The sequence below is a fragment of the Ambystoma mexicanum genome, chromosome 13 (assembly GCF_040938575.1).
Source record: "Ambystoma mexicanum isolate Mex_15411 chromosome 13, UKY_AmexF1_1, whole genome shotgun sequence".
NCBI lineage: Eukaryota > Metazoa > Chordata > Amphibia > Caudata > Ambystomatidae > Ambystoma > Ambystoma mexicanum.
In genome coordinates, this window is record NC_090938.1 from 336,369,983 (window position 1) to 336,394,958 (window position 24,976).

General features: G+C 45.3%; 1 protein-coding gene across 3 annotated transcripts in view; it reads left to right on the plus strand.

The window, feature by feature from the left end:
• Positions 1-24,976, plus strand: part of CDH24 (cadherin 24) — a 1,353,690-nt gene that overhangs the window by 351,775 nt on the left and 976,939 nt on the right. For all 3 annotated transcript variants that reach the window (XM_069633835.1, XM_069633833.1, XM_069633832.1), the window contains one exon: positions 5,931-5,975. The gene's annotated coding sequence lies outside the window, so the exon portion shown is untranslated. The remainder of the gene's footprint in view (positions 1-5,930; positions 5,976-24,976) is intronic.

A 24,976-nucleotide genomic window follows, 5' to 3' on the forward strand; every position in this document is an offset into this window, starting at 1 on the left:
CTTAGATAAACTCCCATTAAGCTCACCCGCACTTTGTTTTAGCCTTATTCCCATCTTGGGAGAGTCCATTATTGTCTCTCATTGCGGGGAGGATCATGCTATCAGGGGACGCTCGCCTTCACTAGGCACGATTCAGTTCCTCATAGCAGTCTGAAGCTGGACTTGGCAGGGTCAAAGAGGAGGTTAGATTTAGAGAAAAGACATAGCTGGGTGTAGGCTGTTCAGTCAATTACTTTGGCCATGAAACGGTTGTTTGAGATAGATCTGTAGTTGGCTGGAAGTAGGGGGTCAAGATAGGGTTTTTGAATAGTGGTCTGATGTGGGATGTCCTGAAAACTGTTGGAAATGTGCCTCAGCTGAGGAATGTGTTAATGATCGATCTTGCAACGCTGCTGGCACAGGTTGAGGAAAGGATATCTTTTAGGAGAGAAGGAGGGCAGGTATCGTCTGCCGATCATCTGGGAAAGCTGCTGGTTAGTAGCTCAAGTAATTCAGGATGGGAACTAGAAGAGAAGGTAGAGAAGAGCGGGTGGTTGGAGGGTGGGCCTGTGAGCCTGGACATGGGTGCAAGGGTAGCAGGGCGTGAGCAATGCCAATTTAGTGCTGATGGTACGGTTGCTTTCCACGACTATGTTGTGGAAGTTGGCAGAGAGAGCGCCACAGAGTGTGTGGGTGTGGGGTAGAGCGGAGGATGTGCAAAGAGGGGCCCAGACTTTGAGATGATCTTGTGGCGTTCCCTGCTGGTGTTGGGGGTGTTGCAGAATATGTTTCAGTAGAACGTTTTTTGGCCTTCCTAATTTCTGCCCTGCAGGCTTTGATCTTTTGGGCATGCAAAGTTTTATTCTGAGGTGAAGGGTTAGCCCACCATCTGGGTTGCAGGATGTGTTTTTGCGTTTTGGGGGATTTAAGGGTTGGTGTGAACCATGTGGTGGAGGATCCTTGTGTGACGAGTGAACTTCCGGGGCACCTGTTGTCCCGGGATGAATATCGGTTTCCAAACCATCAATCAGCTCCACACCTCTAGTACACCAGAAGGGATACGGACGGATTGGAAACACAAGTAAATTATAAACCTCCTTGCCCAATTTTGGTAATTTGGACAGAACGCCAAGCTTATCTATGAAAAGGTGTGGATCGTTGGTTAGTTGCAACATAGCAAAAACAATTATTACCCAATGATAAAAGGCACTGTACGTGCAGTCAAGGTTGTTTAAAAATATCTACTTTATTTATATCACAACAGACAGTTCTAGCAACACTACGAAATACAAACCGCCCAGTAAAGGAATGAAGAGGACAGACAGTTTCAAAGAAGGAAATGGGATTCACTCTGGATACTGACAGTAGGGTAGTCGGTATGGTTAATTACCACAACATGTTTCTTGGCTTCAGCACAAGTGAAGCAATGGGTCTTAAAATGTCTCTATGGGCCTTCTGGGAAGGACCACGGGACAGAACCACAATGTACCTTTGACTGTAGATGTTCATGGTGCTCGACAGGGTCGTTTCAGTTTCATGGCGATTTGCATCTTCTGTGACGGGAGACAGCTGTGGGTATCAGGCGGCAAATAGTTTGGCGCGTGAACCTGGACAGATGACTGCAGGCTGGACTGCATCGTGGCACGGAGTCAAGAATCCTTCTTTCAGTGCTGGTTGGCAGTTCTGAAGCACTGTTCAAGATGTCTTGGATGTCTTTAAGCAACTGCGGCATGACCACGCTCAGCGTTATAGTCTGTTGCAACTGGAGGAACTCGAGTGACTAAAAAATGTTCTTTAAGGCGGATGTCGATAGATGCTCATTGATGCACTTCTCCTAGCTTCTTCACTGTGCTTGTGTCGTCCTTTAAGGCGAATGGCTCAAAGCTAGGGAGTTTGTTGCAGGTAGCTGCCTTGTCTTTGGGTTTGGGTCCAGAGACTCTCTGGCCTTTCCCACTTACTGTAAGCCTAGCAGGGCACGTTGTGTGCTGGCTGGGTTCCGGTTCTGGAGCTTTTGGTGGGTCCTCTGGATTCAGTATCTCCCTCTGTTCCCTGGGAGATGTTTGGGGGAGGGATCTTACCTCTCCCACTTGAGGTCCTGGCTTTCCTTCACTGGCGGAAGATGAAAGGCAGACTGTACCTTCAGCCTGGGTCCATTGATGAGTTCTTCCTTCTGCTTCTGGTGAAGCCTTCAGATGATCTGCCAGAAGAGGGGCTCAGCCCTTGTTTAAAGCCAAATGGGCCATAGTGATTGGTGTAGGATAAGCCTACCTTAATGAACCAATCCTGGGTTCCCCACCAACAATCTCCTGTATGCATGAGGTCATAACCAGAGTGCTTTGCAACAGAAAAGGTAAAGGGGTGAAAACATGTAATACTAAGTCCCACCCATCTTCCTGTCTCTTGTGGATACAAGGGTTTCTCTGGTTAATGGAGCTCTCTGTGGTTTCTGATTAAAGCAGCATGTTTCTCTTGAAGCTGCAGCAAGACTAGACTCTCTTGCTACTGCAAACCACATTTTTGTACCTTATGAATGGGGTCACCCTGCGCGGAGGACTACTGTAAACACATACTCCCAGACATGACAGTTCACTTTCAATCGAAACTGAGGGCAGGAACTGGCATCAGGTTGACACATATGCATAGGAAAGATTGTTGAGGTTTCCTGTCTCCTTTGTTAGCTTTGCAGCTAGGCCCCATGAGGGCCTGTTTGAATTACCCTATGAATGGTATGCAAATCGTTGCCACCAACTGCAGGGTGTAACACAAGAACAGGGTGGATCCATTGAGCCTTTAGTTAGTTAATCAGGCTGGGCATTGCAGGGGAAAGGTTTGGTCCTCCCCCTTCTGGAGATGCATCATGCTCTCCTTCTGTCATATTCCATCTAAATATGTGGCATGTAGGCTTTGTCCACCCATAGTAAACAGGGCTATGCGTATGTCGTGCAGTGAGCATAGGAACATTTGTGCAGATTAGCCCCACACATTTTCCGGAGGTTTATCTACCATAATTTAATTTAAAAATATAAAACAAGCGCAGGCGAGCACGCACCCACCGTGCGGATAGTCGAATTCATCACACCTTGTCTTTTGGAAGAGGATCTGATATGGGTGAAAGGGCAAAGAGCCCCGTAGAGCCATTAGTCAAAATGGCTGATTGAGAGCTGACCCGCCTGAAGTGGGAGGGAGGGTAGGGAGACAAGCTGGGAGTTAGCCAAGTCCAGAGTTACTTTGACCTTGTTCCAAAGTGGGAAGCGGGTGGACAGTCCTGGATTAGTCCAGAGGGAAAGGGGGTCTGCTGTCGAGAGCGTGAAGAAGATGGCAGAGTAGTGGCCAGGGAGGGGTGAGCATGGGGGGCTTTCCATTTCTCTGCTGTATAGTGATTTACCTCATTGGTCTATTTTGGGCTATTTCGGGTTCAAGTGGCCTATTTTGGCTACTTTAAGCAGCAATCTTTGTTATTCCTCCAGAGGCTGCCTCTCTACTTACACCCATCCACCCCATGCCACTCTCTCTATCCCCATCAACCCCACCCCTTTACATGCACTGGTTGGGCTGTGTTTGTGCTATTTTGTGCTACATTTGAAAAGTCCCCCAAGGCTACTTTGTTGTTCGTGTTTTCTGTTCCCAACCAACTACCACCACTCAGCCACCCGACCACATACTCTCCAACACTACCCACTTAGCCATCCCAACACTGACTCTCTCTACCCCCCCATCCGACCCCCACTCTATCTTCACCCATCCACCATAGCGCCATTCTTCCAACCCCACCCCACTACCCACCCTACCCCTACTCTCTGAATCCCTACCCACCCTACCCCCACTCTCTACCTACACTACCCCAACCCCTAACCACCCTACCCCCACTATCTACCCACATCCATCCCCCCTACCAACACGCTCTCTACCCCACCCATCCTACCCTCACTCTCTCTACCTTCACCCATCCACCGTAGGCCCTTTCTCTTAACCCCCACGCCCATACACACCTTACCCCCATTCTCTCAACCATGCTCCTTACCCACCCTAACCCCACTCTCTCTACCTCCACCCCACCATCCTACCACTCTCTCTCCCTCCACCCACCCTACCTCCACACTCTACTACCACCCACCTATCCACTCCACTCTCTCCACCCCCACACAACGCTATCTGCCCCACCCAGCCTACCTGACTCTCTCTATCCCCACCACCTTACCCCACTTCCTCTATACCTACCCACCCTCACTACCCCCACTCTCCCTACCCCTAACCCCATTCTCTACCCCCACACAACCCAACCCCTACTCTCTCTACCCCCAGCCTACCCCCACTCACTCTACCCGCAAACTCTTCTACCCCTACTGTCACTACCCACACCCACCCACCTTACACCCACTGTCACTACCCCACCCATCCTACCCCACTGTCACTACCCTCCACCCACACACCCAACCCCCACTGTCACTACCCCAACCCACCCACACCACCCCTACTGTCACTACCCCAACCATTCTCTCTACCTCAACCCACCCAACCTACCCCCACTACCACCTTACCCCCACTCTCTCTACCCCACCCACTTACCCTACATCCACTTTCTCTACACCCAGCCACCCTACCCCACCCACTCTAGTGCCACTCCTCCACCCACCCTACCCCCACCAGTCACATATTCTGCTGGTTCCAAGCACCTAAATGTAGCCTCGTTCTTATGCCCGAATGCTCTGCAAGTTCTAGGATCACAGACGTGACATCACCAAGTCTCGGCATCAACAGCAGCATCCAGATCGGACTCCTGTCACATCTGCTGTCTCCATTCAAGTGGTGAAGCCCTGCCCGTTGCCACAGCCTCTGCAGATAATGTTGCCACCTGTTCTGATTGTACCGGTGCAATCCAAATATTCTCCTCCCCATCCGTTAATCGGGAAAAGGGACACTGGGCAGGGATTTGACTAAGTGTTGCCTCAAATGGAGACACCTCCTTGTCATTTCGAGCTCTTGCCTTCATTTCTACGTACACAATTGAAAAACGCCTGTATTCTGTCTCTCCTAGCTGTACCACAGTCAAGTGCACAGGAGTGATAGGCTCAGTTAAAAAGAGACTTTCTCACAAAGATGTGGTTGAGAAATTACGGATGAAACTAAAGGATTATAAAACTCATTCTTCGGGTTTGTCAGCAGCCAGTAGTGAATAAGCAAAGCCCCATTTGGGTTGATTGAAATGTTTTCTAATCTTCCTGTGTTGTTCTTTTGCTTCAATTTCCCAAGGCAAAGAACACATCAACCCCCAATTTTGAACACCTTTTAAGCAAAGTGTGGATTATAAATGTGTAGACCGAAGGAGGGCTCGTTATCGCAAGATAATGACCCCTGCCACCAAGTTATGGCCTGAGGCTGAGCTCAGGGCCATAAATTGGGAAGGGTCAATATCCCAAGCTATAATGGCCCCTCCCGAGGTATATAAGGCTATTGGCATATGGTGGTAGTAGCAATACATGTTTTGAAGTGTTGATGGTGAAGTAAATAAACTACTTTAAGAGTGAAGTAAATAAACTGAGCTGGTAAATTAAATGTGGTTTTATTTTGTAGTATTTAAATAACATGATCCTCCATGCATTTGGTTAAACCTATGAATATGTGTCATGTATTTGCAAAATCATTTTGTTGTTGTATAAGTGAACACAATAATGATACCGTTTGTCCAATTTGTGTTTGGGATCAGAAACAAAAGCAACTAAAGCATGGAATTTCCGAAGGCCTTAATTCTACATTCTCTATATCCTTAAGCAATGCTTTCAAACTGTCCAAGTACTAATCTACAAATAGTTATCACTCGGAATTCATTGGCTTGTGAAAAGGGTCAGAGGTCATGAAAGGGAGAGAGAAAGAAAAATGCCATGCCTAAAAATAAACGAGTGTCTTGAATGCTATCTTAATGCATACTGACTGTTGACATTTCTCATTCACAGAGCTATAAAACCGACTCACAGTGCTGTAGAATCCCCTCGCAAATGGTGAGTAATTTAGTGATATTTTAAACTCTGCTGTTAGCATAATGGGAAATTGGTACAGTGACGTTGCATTTATTGTCCATGGTCACCCGTGAGTCTAGACTAAGCCTCAGCTGTGCTATCATAGACGTTCTTTCATTATTGTCCTGTTGCTTTGAGAAAATGCTGCTATTTCCTCACACAGGCTGCAGTTGCATTCTTATTCAGCCTGATGAAAACGATATCTTGTCCTAGGCTTGTAGATCTCACTTTGTAAGACTGTTTTAGTTAACTCCTGAAAAGAATAGTTATCCGTTTTGTTAGAAGTTAATACAGGTCAAAGGGTGTGACTGCTGTGACCAACTATAAAAAAGCTCCCCAAAAAACAATAAAAACTTTCAAAAAGTCCTTCTCTTTGAATGCTCAGGAAAACGCTGTTTTACAAGATGACCCTTGTTGGAACTGACAGTATGAAAGCAAACTATTTTCCCAAGGAAAGCCTCGACAATTGCAAATTGACACATCGTCACTGTGGGACAAGTGTGAAAGGAATCTCTATGGCCAGCTGCAGAGGATTTCACACCTAATTACTAATAAATTGTCAATTTTCTTCAGAAGAAAGTTGAACCCAGAATAGCAGATTTTTACACTTTTGATTTGCAGGGTTCCGTAGAAACTCATAACTATGACAGGAATGTTCTTACTTAATGTTGGAATAACCAGTATACACCTGAATGAATATTACAGCTTTCTTGTGGTGGGGATACCACTGTTAGAAAAATTCCCTGTATGATGTAATGTTTCCTTTTGAAATAGCGCTGTTGTGATTGGATATATGGTTTTCTCTCTTTAAACTATAGAAGTCTGAATGTGCTTGCAGTTGCTATTCTCTATTTCACTTGAAGTGGGCTTGGTTCATCATTCATTGTTAGTCTGCAAATATCTTGATAATGCAATAAGTTTTAGCTATCTTTCTGCGGTCTTCTGCCTTTGCAGAGCCAAAACTCATTCCACTTCCTAGAGTCCAGATCAGTGACTCACATTAGCCAATGCTGCCTTACAATGAGAAATCGTGTGGACCCTTAGAAGTCTGTATTCCAACATTGGTAAAGAAGTGCTCTTTTGGCGATAGCCCCTTGATATGACATTCTATGGGAGAATCTCCAAGAATGCTTCAACTGGTAAGTCTTCCCTGCAGGACAACTACCTGTGCATGCTGTTTGAGATCAATTATCTCTATATATTGACTTGAGAAAAACATCCGTCAGCCTGACTGTTGCCTAAAATTTGTTCTTGCACTACCCAGTGTGGCAAGGCCAGTAATCTGACCTTGTCAAAAGGGGATGCAGACCCCTTTAAGCGGTGAGTTGGTGGGCTACCAGGTCGGATGTCAGAGCCAGCGCTACCCCGGAGAGGGAAGGTGGCAGTTCGGAGGGCGCCATTTCATGTCCTCTCTGTGAGTGCCTATATGTGCTTGGGCAGTGCATTGTGAATCACCACATACTTTTTTATTTTTGTATTTATGCATTTATCACGTGCTGCAGGCCAAAGGCATCAGGGCGCACATTAAGGACAAGAACAGAAAGGACAGAGAATTCTGTAGGTGTGACATTTACCCAAGGGGGCCATTAGTTGAATAAGAAAGTCTTCAATTGTTTCCGAAAGGTGAGGAGACATTTCTCCTTGTGCAGATCAGTTGGTAGTCCATTCCATGGCTGAACAGCTTGAACAGGGAAGGACCGTCCTTTCCCTCTTGCTCTCTGCACCTTTGGGCACAAAAGCCTGAAGGTGTTGGTAGATCTAGTCGTTCTTCTTTGTGGTTGCAGGTTGATGCTGTCCTTAAGATGTATGGGGGCTGTACATGCAAGCATCTGTGTGTAATAGGATTAATCTTGAAGAGGATCTGTGTCAACACTGGTAACCAGTGAGGTTCTCTCCCGGCGAGAGTGATGTGCTCCCATTTAGGGATATTCTTGATGATACGTATTGCATCATTTTGGAGCAGCAAATGTTTTCGGATATTATTCTTGTTGGCTCCACCTAGGAGTGGTTACTATAATCCAGCCTAGGCATTATGATGGCCTAAACTAGTGTTTTGCAATTTTTATTTGTTACATATGGCTTCACGAGCCTCAACAATTTAAGGTGGTACTGAGATTTCTTAATAACACTGTTCACCTGGGCATCCACCCCAAGTGAACTCTCCAGCATCACACCTAGGATCTTAACTTTATTTTGAGTATCTATGCAATGGCCATCAGCTAAAACGTTGGCAAAACAGGGGTCTAATTTCGTTATAGTCTGGGGGGATACAAACATTAATATCTCCGTTTTAGCGGCATTAAGACAAAGACTGTTGGTTGTCATCAAGTCTTTAACAAACTCATAAGCATTTTGATCGTCACAGAATCCTTAACGTAGTCGCCGGTCAACGCAAACAACAGCTGTGTGTCATTAGCGTACTTTGTGAATTTTGCACCCTTTCATGTCCAGGATGTCAACTAAGGGGTGCACATAAATATTGAAAAGTTTTGGGGACAAGCAGGCACCCTGAGATACTCCACAGGTAGACGTTTCATAGCTTGAACATGCTTGTTCCCAGCAGACTCAAGGCTTTCTGTTGGAGAGAAACCCTTCAATCCATTTGATGGTTGCAGGAGAGCACTGCCCCACTTAAGACAGTGCGGACAAAAGTTTTGTGTGGTTCAGAAGATCAAAGGCTGCTTAAAGGTCTAACAACATCAGTAATCCTGGTTTGCTCGGGATCAGGTAATATTATCCCTATAAATAATGTTGCCATACATATAGTCACCGGGAAACGCCATAGGCAACATTATTTATGGGGATAATTTATGGGGTAAATGGGAGCGGGGGCTGCAGGGGTTTTGCCCCGCTCCATTAAAAAAAATATGGGGGTTCCATGGGTTAATATCGCCACAAAAAACAGTGCCATTCTTGTATAGTGACATTTTTGCCGGGATATTAACACATGGAATCCTTTGCTCTCCTCTACAGTATCCAACATCTGTGTCTGAAGGTCTAGTACCGCGCGTTCAGTACCATGATTGGATCTGTAGATGATTCAGTATCTCTTCATAAAAATGCTGCCCAGTTTCCTTCTGTTAATTGCAGGCCTCAACATTCATAAATGGTCGGAGCGGACGGCCTGCAACTTAATAGCCCATCAGAGCTGCCAGATATTCAGCTCCAGTCACAAGATCTGCTAAATAGAGAGAACCACCATGTGGAATGAGAAACCATACACAGCCACAAGGAATGCACTGCGGCGCCAGTTGACGCAGCGCATGCTGCAATGAAGTTGCTGTGTCAGGACTCACTAAGGCAGAGTGTCTCAAACGTGCTGCAGAGCGATTTCATGGAATGAAACCAAAGGGCCCTTCAGCACTTACCTAGAACCTAGTCATGGGTGGCTCACTGACATAAATGGGAACGTTTTACAAATTGGGCCGCCGCTACTCCAGCACAGCGGATCCACGAGACTAGAAGGGGGTGTGGAGGATTAGCCCGCTTTTTATGTATTCTTACTGCTGTAAAACCTCTCGGATTTGTAAAACAGGTCTAGACTGGCCTGGGGAAGAGGTCCAGTGGGAGAAGGAGGAGGAGGAGGAGGAGGATAAAGTTGAGAACAGGAAACATGGAATGTGTGGGTTGCTTGGGTGATGTCAGAGGAGGAGGAGATCGTAGACCAAGGAACCAGAAGGAGGATGGACGATGGACAGGAGTTTGGAGACGATTTACAGCAAAGGTGAGGTATTGGTTGTTGAGAGGGTATCATGTTATATCATCCCCAACCATAATATCACCATATATATGGTCGTGGGTAAACTGCATAGGCAATATTATTGATGGGGATAATTTATGGGGTAAATGGGAGCAGGTGTTGCGGGGGTGTCCCCCACTCCCTTAAAAAATATATGGTGGTTGCAGGGATGTCCCTCGCAGGATCCATGGGTGAATATCGCTGCAAGAAAACGGCGCCATTCTTGTATTGCGATATTTTTGCAGGGATATTAACACACGGAACCATTGAGTGCTAGTGATACTGTATTGTGAGTGTGTGTGAGGTAGTTGAGTGAAAGTGTTAGTGAAAGAGTAGAGGGTGAGTGGAAGGTGACTGTGGTAGTAAAAGGAGGGTGACTGATTTGAAAGTGGAGTAGTAATAGAGTGGAGGGGAGTAGTAGTTGAGTGGAGGGGAAGACTAGTTGATTGGAAAAGGGAGAGTAGAGTGGAGAGGGGAGAGTAGAAGTGAAGTAGAGCGGGAGAGTAGTAGGAGAGGGGAGAGTCATTTTAGAGTGGTTAGGGGAAAGTAGCAGGGGAGAGAGTAGGAGGGAGTAACATCAGAGAGTGGAAGTAGGTTAAAGAACACAGTCATCAACATCAGATAGACATAGGAGGAAGACGATGAAAGACAGAGAAAGTGGGTGGAGTTGGAGGGAGGAGTGTAGCTGCAGGAGGACAGAGAAACAGGACAGAGAAACAGAGAGACATAGGTAGAGGAGCATCAGGGCATGACAGGAATGAGATAGATTGGGGCTTGGGTGTCTGGAGGGAAGGCGTATCCCTTAGCACTAACCATACAATATCATAGGTCACACCTAGGAAGCCCCAGACAGAGATTAGGCAAATAAGGTGGTTGCCTTTAGACCCTCACAAATAGTAAGGTAGACAATAGATAGTCGAGGTAAACAAGCAGCAGATATAAACTTGGGGGAACCTCTCACAGATGGCAATAGAATCACTCCAAATCTCAGAGCAGAGGCGGTTCAAAGATAGATTTTTATTGGAATATCAATGGGCCCTAGTCCCACCCCTCTCTCTTGTCTACAATCACCACCTTACTAGCCCAGACGTTCTTAGCCATAGGTAAGTATATAGCGATTGTTTCTCCCTCAGTATGCTAATCGCTAACTGAGCTGAGATGGCAACCTTAAGGCCCTTGCACCTATCTCACTAACCTCCCGCAGTGACTTTCAAGCTTTCCCTACTCTAGCCAGAGGTTAGTGTTTTATAGGGATAAGGAATTGTGCTCTGCAGATGCCCTGCTTGAGTTAGGCTTCGTTTTCCACACTCTGTCCCTCCTCTGCCTCCCCTTGTCTTGTCCTCTCCGTTCCTCCTTCAACTCCACCTGCCTCTACTCACTCCTCCCTTTTCTTTCCAGTCACTTTGATGTAGCTCACTATTACTGTTCCCCACATCCAACCTTTGATGTTACTCCCTACGTTCCTTTGCCAGTAATCTCCATGCTCCATTACTACTCCCTCATCCATACTACTACTGCCTCCTCCACTATACTCCTTCTGTCAAACTACTACAGCCTCCACCACACTCGGTCCACCAGACTACTGCTCCTTTCTCCACACTACTACTTCCTCCTACAAACTTCCACTGTCCTCCACACTACTACTCCCTCCTCCCCACTACTGTTCCCTCCTCCATACTACTACTGCTTCCTCCACACTGCTACTCTCTCTTCCACATTACTACTCCGACACTCTCTTTTCACTTAGTACCATACACTTCACAGTCACTACTTACAGTCGTTCGGTTAAGCACACTTGCGATGCTAACCCGAAAACTGACACTGCAGTACCACTTTTACTCACTAGGCAATTTCTCACCTTTCACTGCAATCTTCTCCACACTATGCACCTCCCTACCCACTCCTGCTGGTCCCTTGGTCATTCACCACCACCTCACCCAAATAATCCACACTTCCTGCCTTCCGTGGACTCCTTATGTACTCTTCTCCCTCTCTGGGTTGGCTCTGTATCCCTGGGCAATATGGTCCCGTTTTCCCCACCCTGAATGTGTTGTGGGCAGCAAAGATTACAAATAGTGAGTTAAGCCCTACCAACTACCTTTGCATAGGCCTGCCACAGATCAGCAATAGCAGCGTGGGAAGCTGATGCTTCGAGTTCATTTTTGGGGCTTTCCATTGATATGGGGATTTGCATTCCCTGCATTAGTCCCTGGTGATCTAAGCATTTTTGCAGCGGCTATGTGTGCTAGCCGCAAACCTTATGGCAGCACTGTGCAGCTTCCCTTTTCACCGCGTTGTGGTTCTCCTTTCTCTCAGCCATTTTCACTCTTCCGCCGGATCGTAGAATCTTGGGGAGCTGGATACTGGTGGTCGGGTCAAGGTCTGCTTTCCGCTAGCATATAGTGTTGGATCACTACTCTGACTCCATTCAATGTTTCTGGCTGGTTTCTCTTTGGGTTGGGATGTCACTGAGAGAAACACGAAAACACTGGCAAGCATCTTGCCAACGAGGTATGGCATGAAACAAAGGAAGACTGCTCAGAATCAGGCTGGCACTAGGGTGGGGTCAGGAATTGGGGCCCTCTCAACTGTCGCCGTCTACCCCAGGGGTAGGACTGGATTCTGGATTTCTCCCTGGCAGGCCTCACACACCCAGCTGAGAGGGGTCCCCATCCCCTCTTGACAAGGCCAGGGAACTGCAAAGTCTAACAAAGGCCATGATACCAAGTCAATGAATGACCTGACTTTTCCAATGACTGTCACACTGTGTGTAACCTTGGCATTGCTCAGGATGGGCCGTGCTTGAATTCTTTAGACTTAGTTTACTGTGGAATGACCCACAACTAAATACGGATCTCCATAAGGATTCTTGGTCTCCAGCTCGGCTAGAGATCAGTTTCAGAATTATCATTACCTGGAAAGAAGATGACATTCTCAACTACTATTATTCTTAATCGGAATACAGTTGAGGGGAAAGTGTTGTACTTTGTTTATTAAGCCTATTTTGCTATTGTTTGAAGAATGGTTGCAGTGTTTCAAGTTTGATATTTTTATTATCTTTAGTTTTGCTATTGTGTAACTGTGTTACGCGTTTCGCTTAATAAAGGATTTGCTTTCTCTAGTAACCTACTAAGACCCTTATTATTTAAGATTGCAGCCATGTGTTTTGCTGTAGTAGATGCGTACCCCTCCACCTTGTACACAGTACAACTTGAAGGGAAGGCTGTGTTACCATATGGAGAACCAGTGCTGCTTTAAATCTCTTGTTTGACTTTTAAGAGGTGTATATGCCGCAGCATCTGGGATCTTTTGGAGATGTACCCTTGGGCCTCTCTTACTTTCTGTGGGGCTTACATACTAACACTCCTGCTCTCACAGTATGATTGGCAAAGAGTGTGCATTTCTGGGGTAGGAGCGGCTGCAAAGTGTGTGTGTGTCTGTGTGTGTATGGGAGGCTGTGCTTTTTTGTTTTTTAGAAAGGTGGGATATGGGCACTGGTATTGACAGTGGATATCCGTTATACTCTTATGGGGGTGACTTTGGCAATTGGGTCGTGGGGAGTGCTTGTGAACGATATGTGTTTGTGTGGAAAGGTCTTTTACTAATGCGGGATTTGGGCATAGCTGCGCCATTCGTTATAGGCCTGGGAAGATAGCTCAGCGGAAACACGTGTGTCTTGAAAACAAGACAACGCAGTGCATCACAGGTTCCAATCCAAGTCCTGCACTAAGAGACTGGTCTCCGGCATTAAAAGTGTTAAGAAAGATTCATTGAAGTGCCTGTGTCCTGTGCGGTGGGGTGTTTATCTGTAAACAGCCCCATTTGGTGGTCTATTTTGAGATGCCTGGGTGAAGGCCGAACGTGGGGTGTCTCTGTAGATGGACGAATGTGTGAGTGTGGCTATTTGCAGGGGGACGTCGGGGGTCCTGTCTGTGTTGGTACCTGTCTTAGGGTAAGTTTTGTAATGGCAATTTTAAATACAGTTGTTGTGCTGTCTGCCACCAAATAAAATATTAACTATGTGCTCACAGTGTAGTGCTGACTTCCCTACTTCACTTTAATGTGTGTTCCTATACAGCTCCCTTTACTTCCTTCTGTACCACATCTCCTTTTACCTGGCATATTTTTGAGCGCTTACATATGAGTCAAAGGGTAGTAACGTGCTATTAAATTAGTGGAGATTTCATATTCAATGTTTTTATATGTTCAGATGTTGTATCTCTGTAGCAACAACATGTAATTCTTACTAGCTCTAAAAACAAAATAAAGTGGCCATAACACCACATTCATTTTACATGCAGTAAAAATAGAGGAACCGATTACAATGGCACTCTCCAGCCAATGTAGTTTTCCTCCAGTACAATAGAGGAGTTAAGTGAGGCGCCCTTGTGCCTCTCAGCTTGTTTCCAACACAGTCAACCGTTCTCAGAGGTATAGTTCAGCTTCTCTGTTTGGTTTCAACCCAATGAGCAGTTCTCAGAGGCGCTCTCCAGTCTCCCCATCTTCTTCTAACACAATGAACAGTTCTTAGAGACACTCGGCAGCCATTCAGTTTGCTCCCAGCCTCTCTGTCTTTCTTAATTAGCGATCTCCCTCTCATAGACACTTTCCTTCCTCTTGGTTTACAGCTCTTCTCAGAGACGCTCCTTAGTTTCTTGCGTTTCCCAGGATGAATAAAGCCCTTCGGTGATACTCTTGACAGCCCCTTGGCTTTATCAGGACACATTTAGCCTGTCTCACAGACTCTTGCCAGCCTCTTGGCTTCATCAAAATGAGGCATGACCTTTTGTCATGTCTCGGAGAAGGTGGCGGGTGTGGAACCGCTGGCGCTATGGTCCGCCATAGTATGTTCCATCACGTCTTTTCTTGCGGCTCGTACAGGTCTAGATCTTTTGTTTCGCGCGCGTAACCGAAAGTACTTCTACAGTCACTTCCGGGTTACGGGCGCATTGCAACATTTCCTAGTTACTCGCTTGTGTTGTTTGCCGCTCGCATTCTCCTTCTTCGTACAGAGCCCCGCATCCTTCCTGTTTCCTCCTCTCTCTCTTCCCGTTTTCTTCAGGGATCCTTTCTTTTTTCTTCCGCCCGCTCTCCCTTTTCTTTGCTACGCTCTCTTTCTCCTTCTCGCTCCGCTCCCTCTCTCTCTTCCCTTTTTCCGAGTCCTTCTTTTCCTCTTGCTCTGTCTGCTTCTTGTTCTTCGCTATTACACTCCCACGAGCCCGTGTGCCAGACCTCAGCTTGCCTTTTGGACTGCCTTTTGCCATTTGCCTTGAACTTACCCACCAGCCAGTGTACCAGATCTCAGTTTGCCTTTTGGACTGCCTTTTGCCATTCGCCTTGTACTTACCCTCCAGCCAGTGTACCAGACCTCAGCCTGCTCTTTGGACTGCCTTTTGCCATCCGCCTTGTACTCTCCAACCAGCCAGTGTACCAGACCTCAGCCTGCCTTGAGACTGCCACCAGCTTCAACTCACATCTTCTTACTTACCTGCTTACCCAAGACTGCTCCACAACCACCTTGTGAAAGTCTCATAGGGGTTTTTTGTGCCGCTGGCTTTTTCCCCTCTTCTGGCGTTCACGGAGGATTATTCATCGCCCACCTATAAGGTGGCACGGTGGCGTCCTTCCGTGGATGTCCTTATCTACACAAAAAAAAGGAGAGACTCGGAAGCAGAGAGAAAAGGAAGCCCACAAAGAAGGACAAAGGTAAGGAGGTAGAGGAGGGTGGTGAGATGGAATCTTCTTTCGAAGAAGAGGATATTACTGACTCCTGTGACACCTTTTCACAGACTCAGACGAGGCTCTTGACTTTATCAGGATGAAAGTAGCCCTTCTCAGAGACTCTAACATGCCTCTTGTCTTTGTCACGGTAACTCTTGCCCCTCGCAGGCACAATGAATGTGGCTCTTCTTTGATATTCTCAATAGCATTTTGGCTTTGTTGGGATGTGGCGCCCGTTTCTCAGGAATTTTCATTTGCCTCTTGGCTCCATCAGGATAAATGCTGCCTTTCTCATATTTTTCATACCCTCTTTGCTTTGTCAGGATAAATGCAACCCCTTTCAAAGACTGCTGTCTGCCTCGGCCTTTTCGGACACGGGTATATCTGAGACTGCCACCAGCATGTCGGATCTGTCTGACCCCACGCGAATGATGAACCAAAAATCTTACTAACACCATTTGACCCAGCCAGATACAATTGGCCAGAGACTGTTCTTAGAATCCACTCCAATCTGTATTCAGGCTCTGATCTTTTCAGCAGTGTGCTGCTTTTCAGTGTTCTTCCTTCGGTCTCTAGACAGCCCTCTTCAGTGGACCCTTGCCCTTTTACTACCCTTCTTGCAGGTGATTGTTATGATCCTTCCTCCTTTGGCTTGAAAGTTAAATGGAGTCTTACTCTTGAGACCTGCCTCCCTTTCTCATAATCACTTGCATATGGATCGCCTTATATGGGGAGGGAGTGAACGGTTAAACCTTTGGTGGCCATTTCGTATTTGCACAGTTTGTTTGTTTCTCACCTCGTGAGTCCACTCGTGTTCTCGGCAGCTTTCTTGCCCCTTCTGTGTTCCAATGCTTGAACTGGGCATTTCATCCGAAGGTGCAGCCAGCTCCCACATGCCACTGTCTTTCTAGCTCCTCCTTGAGAAGGTCACAGACCTTATTGGTGGTAGCACTGGTCATACAGCACTTTCGGATGATCGACAGGAAATAATGAAGTCCCTTTGTAGGGTAAGGGTGGAAGGAGGAGCCAAGCTGCACTATGTACAAAGTGATCGAGGAGGTTAAAGCATCCTGCTTGCCAAGTCCATTTCCTCAGAATGAAAATGAAGTGTTTCTGGAATTGAATTAATTATACCAAACATTTTATAGCAGCATGAGAGAAATGAGTTTGGGGAAACTTAGTTTCGGAACTTGTGAAGGTTTGAGGATTGCTGACTTCAAGATAGTTGACCCCAAGCTGCTAGCCGAGTCTTTAGTCCAGGTGTATGCCTACTGATAAACCAGAAAGGGAGGGGTTCGCTCTCTTTGGAAACAGGACAGCTAAAAACAGCAGAACCTCAATTCACCTTCCACAGGCCCCCATAGCAGACAGTGGGAAAGCCCAGAAGGAAGGTCCCGCAAGACAACTGTGGCTCAGAATGCTGGTGGGACTGTGGGGGTCATACACACAGAAGGGTAAGACCATTGGGTTACAGACTGTCAGTGTGTCATTTCGGCTCGAGAAAGGACCCCTGCCTCCCCTCCGAGGTAGCCCTGTCATCTCTGGGTGTTTGAGAACAGCACCAAAACATGTAAAATGTGATTTCAGTGAATACTCAAAAAAATGTGTACACATTGTCTTTGTTAACAGCCAAAAGACATGTCCTCTTAGAGCTCCTGGAGCTAGTAGTTTAATATCTGCCGTACCCTGTTACATAGTCCTAATAACGTCGCTATGCATATAATGGCAGGTGAATCCCTTAGGAACTCTAAAACTGACACAATCACTCTTAAAAACAAGGTTGGTGACAACAAGATCGAAAGGCTCTTTGGGCCTCATTACGAGTCAGGCGTTAAGGGGTTAACGGCGCCGTAAACGGCGCCGACCCTTAACGCCTGATTACAAGGTCCCTTAGCGCCATGGTGATTTTAACGCCTGCTTTTTGCAGGCGTTAAAATCCATGGCGCTAAGGGACCATGGTGCTAATTACGCCACCGTAATTTACGGTTGGCGTAATTAGCGCCTTCCCCACTCCCATTATGCCCTATGGGGCAAAAATGGGAATGGGGAAGGGTAAAATGGGAAATGAGGATTTACCGCCCCACTCACCTTGGAATGGGGCAGTAAATCCGCCATCCACCATGGTGTAAACATAGTTTACACCATGGTGGTAAGGGTAGGACCCAGGCGGTAACTTACCGCCTGGGTCGTAATGAGGCCCTTTGTCAGTGTGAAGGACAATGTACTGCAAAGGTCTTACTAGGAAATGTAGGATATTTTGACCCACTCAGCTGTGCTATGCTACATCACTTTGCTGCAGTGGTGCAAGAAACAGCAAAATGGCCACGCTGACTCCTGTGCACACCAAGATCTCTAAACTGCTTTTTTGCAACAACCAGAAAATGGCTGCAACACCCTGCCACACACATTTCAGTGGAGTGGAACAGAGTACTCACTGCAGGAATGTGCCAGTGTGCTCTGCAACATGTAACATGGAGTGAAGTGAAAGAGGCAGCATTTCTTTGCAGAAAACCCAAAATGCCTCTTTAAAATGACACCTTTTTCAACATTAAAAGTGCTGCTTGGTGCTAAATTTATCAATTTCTCATGAACCACTGTGGTTAAAAAGGCCCTGCAATGCCCAGGATCATCCATTGTGTCTCAGAGGAGCCGGGACTCATTTGAATGACAGCTCCTGTCAAAAGTATCTTTGAAAAATCAACCAGGGGCTTTGTTTTTATTTTACACGGGAAACGCGTCTATTTTCTTTGCAAGAGTATCAAGAATCAGCTGTTCAGAGAAAGACTCTAAATAGATGCCTGTTAAATGTATCCATGCTGCAAAACAACTCCAGCACTCCAGAAAAGAACTATAGCTGCAGAAAGTGTGTATTTGCTGGAGATGAAAACCAAATTTAAAGAAACAGTAAAATGTGCTTTTTCTGGCTGAAGAGAGAAAATCGCCTATTTAAAAGTACATTGTTGTGTAAAGGCCAGCTTACTTAGAAATGTAAAAGGATTTGTTGCTGGTAAAAGTGCACCTATAAACTGTTTTGATTCCATAGGTTTAAGTCAAGATGTAAAATGAGAAAATAAAACCTAAAACTCAGGCTAAGTTGGCAAACTATATTAAAAAAAACTTGCTCTGCCAGTTGCTAGCCCTGAGAAAGGGTGACACCTCATAAACGTCTGGGACAGGAAAGTGCTAATTTCTAGTTTGGAGGACTTTGAATGCACCAGGACTCAGGGACTTCCCCAGCTCATCTGACATTCGTCTTTGCTCCAGGCTGGGACAATAGCAGGCTGAGACTCTCACCTGTCAAGTGTGAGGGGCAATACAATCTTCAATCAAGAGAGAGGACCCTCATCCTGCTTCAAAGGAATTGACAGCTGCTTGTAGTTGGGAGAAAGGAAAAAAAACTGATCAAGTGACATTTGGTTTTAAAGGTTGTAACTGAACTTTAAAAGACATTTAACTTTACAGCAAGAATGAGGAAAAATATGAAAAGTTTGAAGTTCTAAATCTAATTTTATGCTATTTGTTTGAAAACTTGGTAGAACCTATTACTACATAAGGAACAGAATGTTATAAAAATTGACCGATTAAGGGGAAATTATTGATGTTGCGAACATAACATTTTGTACACATATTCCAGGGGAATATGCACATCTCTGTGCAGAATTGGGGAATCTTAGGCCAAATCTTTCATGGTTAAAATTGCCATAATGTAGCAGAAAGGCAAAACCAGGTCCCACCGATTTGGGATTTGGATTGAAATATGACGCACAAAATATGTAACCTGGATATCTGATTTTCTTAGAGGTTATAACTGTATAAATATATATTTATGGCAAAAGTAGATTTTGGTTCCAGTAGCTAGGGGAGATTTCTAAACACTGTAAAAATCACCATAAACATGACATCTTTTTTCTATGATCCAGTCAGCCACGGGCAAGGCGGAAACTATGCTCTTGCCCAATCCTAGCATTACGGGTGTTGATAGTAAGCCTGCCCCTACCATATAGTTTAGTGATGTCATCTGGCAGGATAAATAAGGGCACCTGACAGCACACAAAACATACACTGATTCCTGACTTTCTTCCTGAATTCCTGTGTGGCGTCCTGTTCCTGATTTCTTCATCCTGCTTGATCCTGATTCCAGATTTTCATTGCAAAGCCAAGGCCTATGAATTGCTGAACCCCTTTTCAGCTAGGCCTCAAATTCTAAAAATCCCAAAAAACCCAAGGGAAGCATCCTGATCCAGCCTGGCTTGCTGCTACTAGATGCATGCCTGCAAACTTGCCATCCCATTGATCTGTAGTATCCAGTAATCAGAAGCACCAGTCCAGTGCAGTCCGGTGACCAGAATGCCCCAGCTGATCCTGTCCCGCCAGATTTGCCCAGCCATTCTTGGTTAGACCCAATCTGTGGTGATCCAGAACCCTTGACGGTCCAAAATCCTAAATTAAAGTGAACTGTAAGTATTAATAGGAATCATAGAAAACCATAGCATATCTTGCTTGCCTTGTCCTATCCCAATCTCTAAACCATCCGATCCTTACCTTAATAACTTGTAACCTTGTCAGAATCCTTATTGCAATCCTGTCTTTGATTTATTTTGCTAAGCGCGATTTCTTTTGTCATTTTTATCTTGTGTGAATCCTAACCTATCAATTGTAACCTTGTCAGAATCCTTATTGCAATCCTGTCTTTGATTTATTTTGCTAAACGCCATTTCTTTAGTCATTTTTATCTTGTGTAAATCCTAACCTATCAATCCTATTTCGAGTGGTCGGTCTAGTTCCGCCGGAGCGGGCGCTGGGGATCTGGGGTTGAAGTCATGAATCAACTCCCGAGCTTACTGTGTCCCTCTTTGGTATTCTAGCCGGAATGCTCTAGTCTAGAGTAACATTATAGTATTTTCCTGTCCAAACTGAGTTTCAAATCAGTGTATTTCACCCGTTTTTATTAAAAACCATTTAGTTAATTTTAGGCGGGAATCAACATTTTTGCAAAGTTTTACATGTGTTATTTTTATTCTAAATTATTTTCAACCTTCCATTCAAATTCGAATTGTTTACTTTTGCTCAAACTATTGCTCATGACTGCTAGCATCTTTCCAATGTTGCTCCCATAGAAATGTGTACTGATTTAGGGATTTCTGCACATTTTCAGTGTTTTATTCAGCCATTTCTGAAATTTCATTTTAAAAAGTGTAAGGTTTCAAATCAATTTTTCTCTCTTGTTTGGGGAGGGAAGGTTGTATTCAAATCCTGTTTCTTGTTCCTTATTCCTGATTACCTGCTGCTTCCTTATATCTATTTAGAATTGTTTATTTGCGGGTTGAGGAATATTGCAGGGGGGAATCCTAACTTAAGTGCTATCTTTCCAAACAAGCCAAAAGTGTTATTTTCTCTGGTGTTTTATATTTTGAGTTGCTAAAGAGTGAATTCAAGTGCATTACATACCTTACTATATGTTATTGTCACCACATTGGTGATTGCTGCACCCTATTAAAAAGTATATGTTTGATTTGAATTTTAAATAAATAAATAAATATTACCTTTACCAACCAGCCTGATTCCTGGTCCATCGTGACCCGGGGTGTTTGAAAAGGGGTGTGATATGAGTGGTGTGTCACTCAAAATATTGAACCTGTATATATAATAAAATAAGCACTTTTGTTGTGCTCTGCATACTAGGCTGAGACCAGGGTACATCACCTGATTGAAATACTTAACAGAAACAAACTAATTGGCTTGAGCACAATGCCACACAGTCCCAAAGTGTTGGTGAGGACTGTCATTGCCCTTTCACAAGCCTGAAAAAAACAGCCTCCTGAGGAGTGTGCTCTTGCAGTGGAGGGGCTGAGTGAAGTCCTGCACGCAATGAAAAGTGTACCTGCCACTGGACAGTCTCTCTCAGGAGCTCTAGACAGTTCTGCTGTTGTCTCAGAGGTTGTGAAGGCTCTCATTGGGAGTTTCACACGGGTTGATTTCTCCATGGAGGTTTTTGCAGATTGAGGTTGCAACTTTTCTGGCCTTTATGAAGGCAGAGTGTGGGGAAAATTGCAATTACTCAATTTCCTACCATACAGGCCAATGGTCTGGTTAAGCATACAAATAAGACACTGCAAGGAAATATACTCGTTTTGGGGCATTCCATGTTGATGACATGGGATCTCCTACTGCCATGTTTGTTATTTACCTACTGTAAAGTGCCTCAGAAAAGAGTGAGCTACTTCATTCAGGCTTCTATTTGGTGAAGGATGAATGGGAATGAGATACATGTATTCGAACTCATGATCTTTTGGGCCATGTGCTCAGGCCCCATAGAAAGAGTACCCAACTCATGTCAAAGCTGTGAGATAGCCTAAAGGTTTGTGAAGTCCTGGATAAAGGGTTGTATGACTAGATGGAGTCTCACGTTGTTTATCGGGAGGGCCAACATGTCTTTGTGATGGATCCCACAAAGCCCAGGGCTCTGGAAGCAAGTGGTTTGGCTTAAGAAGACACAAAAGATCAACTACCCTGTTCTCATCAGAACTCCCAGAGTTCTTCAAACAGTGTTATAGAAACACTTGTGTACTCGCGCCTAGAAGCACTTGTGTATTGGCACGTTATAAATGACTTATCATATCATATGTAAACAGGCTGCAGCCATTCCCCCGGTCAGATATTTGCCTGCTCTGCTTTTAGTGCCTGACCAGGAAGAAGGTGTATGTGAGCTCCTTTCTGAACTACCACAGGAAAGACCTCCCACAACTCAGTGGAAGGGTCAACCCTCTCTCCACAACCAACATTAAGGCAATTGGAGGAAAGTATAGCTTTCCTCAGTTTGCCTGTCTGTTTTCCCTGAATCTAGGTCTCACTCCATGGTGTACACATGCCATAGACCGTGGATACAGCATGCCTGTGAACACTCATTCTTGCAGGATGTCAGGCAAGGTCTGGGATCACATCAAGGCTGGGGTTCACAGATTTTCGATGTACAGTGATTGAAGCCTCTGAAAGTCCATATTCACGCTCAGACATACAACTGCCGGACCACCACCTTGAGGTCCTCCGTTAGCTGTAAAGAGCTCAGTTCTTTCACAAAGATAGTCATGCATCCTATACCAAAAGCAGAACCAAATGAGATATAACCTCGGAGTTTGATTTGTACACTTATAACTTGCAGCACCACAAATGTAATTGTTTCTAGGCACAAGACAAATGACAACAGCGAAGCTGTGGAGTGGAGATTAGGACCATTTTAAAAGGTAAGATCTTAAAAGCCGTGTAAAAGTCCAGCACGTTGGGCAAACTGCAAATTTCAGAAGGGATAGGTTTCCAGAGGTATGGACAATGAGAAGCCCGTCAAATCTTCTGTCACCTTTGTGTTTATATTTCAATTGGGGAATAACGAAAAATAGTTATGATATGATAGGTTATTTATATCGCACTTAATACTCAGAGGTTTTTAAGCGCTGACCTGGGGATCAAACCTCTGTTGCTCCATGTGGTCTTGCTTCCAAGGCGAGCACGTTGCCCCTGAGCTATTCTCCCGAAAATAAGAAGGAGTATGTGAGCAGAAAAGGGACAATCTTTGTGTGTGTATGTGTGTGTGTGAGTGTGTGTATATATATTGATATTTATGGGATTTATAAAGTGCAAACGCAGCTGGGAAGCAACAGAGCAGTTCTTTGAAGAGTATGGTCTTCAGGCCCTTCCTGAAGTGTAGCATGGAGGGGGCTAGTCCTATCTGCATTGGTAACTTGCTCCAGAGACAGTGTGCATTGGAGAAAAGGGCATGTTTCCTTGTTTTTTCCTCTTGCAGTTATTTAATTCTAGCCCAGTCCAGTGATGTTGTGGCTTCTGGTCGTTCGCCAGCCTCCTAAAATGGTGTGTTTTTCAGACAAGTAAAGTGGCATTTTGGCTGTGACTGCTTTGCAGGTGATGCAGGCACTCTTGGACATGATGTATGCTTGAAGGGGTAGCCAGTGCATCTCCTTGGGCATGGGGTGATGTGTAGGAATTGTCTTAGTCCTGTGATTAGGAATACTGCAGCATGCTGGATGGCTTTCAGAGGAGCCAACATGGCATCTGGAACTCCTGCTAATAGGCCCTTGTCACCATCCAGGTGGGAGAAGGCCAGGGTTTGGACAACTGTTCTGAAACTCAGGGCGGGGGTGAAAGGCTTTGCTTTTTAGATGAGTGCAAGATAGTGCCATGTGTGATAGGTCTTCTTAGTGATGGGTGTTTTGTAAGTATGGTCACAGTCGATAGCAAAGCCCTGAGATTTTGCACTGAGTGAGAGTTGAGACATGAATCTGTCGAGCGTCATGTCTGTCAGCCAATTCGATACTTAGACATGTTTGGTGGGGTTTACGAGACGAACAAATTCAGTCTTTGTAGGGTTCAACTTCAGGTAAGTGGTTGACATACAGGATTAGATGACGACAGGCAGTGCCTGAGTCGAATGTCATTGATAGGTGCAGCTTTGTGTCATCTGTTTATTGATTATCTTGATGCCAATGTTGCAAAGGAGTTCCCCCAAAGATTATGTATACGTTAAAAATAACAGGGGGCAGGATGGAGACTTGTGAAACTCTGGAGGTTACTGGGTGGCATTGGGATCTGTAGGAAACCATCTGCACAGGTTGGTCTCTGTTGGAGATGTAGGAGGTGATCCCCTGCAGGACTGTTCTGTTGAATCCCATGTGTGTGGCAGGGATGTTGAGGAGGGCTTCATGGTCAACGGTATCGAAAGCAGGTAGCAGAGCGATTGAGAAATAAGCTGGGTTCCTCTTTGTCTATGATGTCTGGTGAGCCCCATCAATAACTTGCATGGTGATAGTCTCTGAGCTGCATCATGGTCAGAAACAAGATTCTTAGTCCTGTAGATGATTGTGCTGAGTGATCCTTTCATGCAACTGGATGGCAGTGGTCTGCCCGTTCACTTTGCTGAGGGAGGGTACATGCGTGATTCAGTGATAGTTTGTGTGATTCGGTGATAGTTTGCCTGGTCATCCTGGTTGAGTGTGGGTTTCTTTAGCAGATGGAAGGTTTGCCATGTCTTCAGTACATCTGCGAAGGTGCCTGGTGTGAAGCTTGCTCTGATGTCATTGAGAATTTATTTGTGTGCTTCACCTTAGAATCTTAAAGCTCACTTGGCACCTCAGCAAGGACTAGTTAAAAGAGGGTTGGAGTCGCGTAAAGGTCACTTTTTCTTCTCCCAAATAAAAGATAGACAGCAGGATTGTGGCAAAGATAACCACATGCAGGGCATTGGTGTTGTCTAATCCTGCATTAATCAAGAAACCTACCAAGATGTAAAGTAAGTAAGTGAGAATGTAAGGTAAAATGTGACACTATTGGAAAAGATTTTTGTATAAAGCATGAAAAGTCTGGAGCGGAGATCAGGGATATCCTCTGAGTTATTTAATAAATGTCATGAGGCAAGAAGTAAAACCTCATTTTTAGTCCACTACTTCCCAGCCAATCACCAAAGTTTGTCAGACTGTCAGCAACATAGGAAAAACTCTCATGGAGACCGCTGACA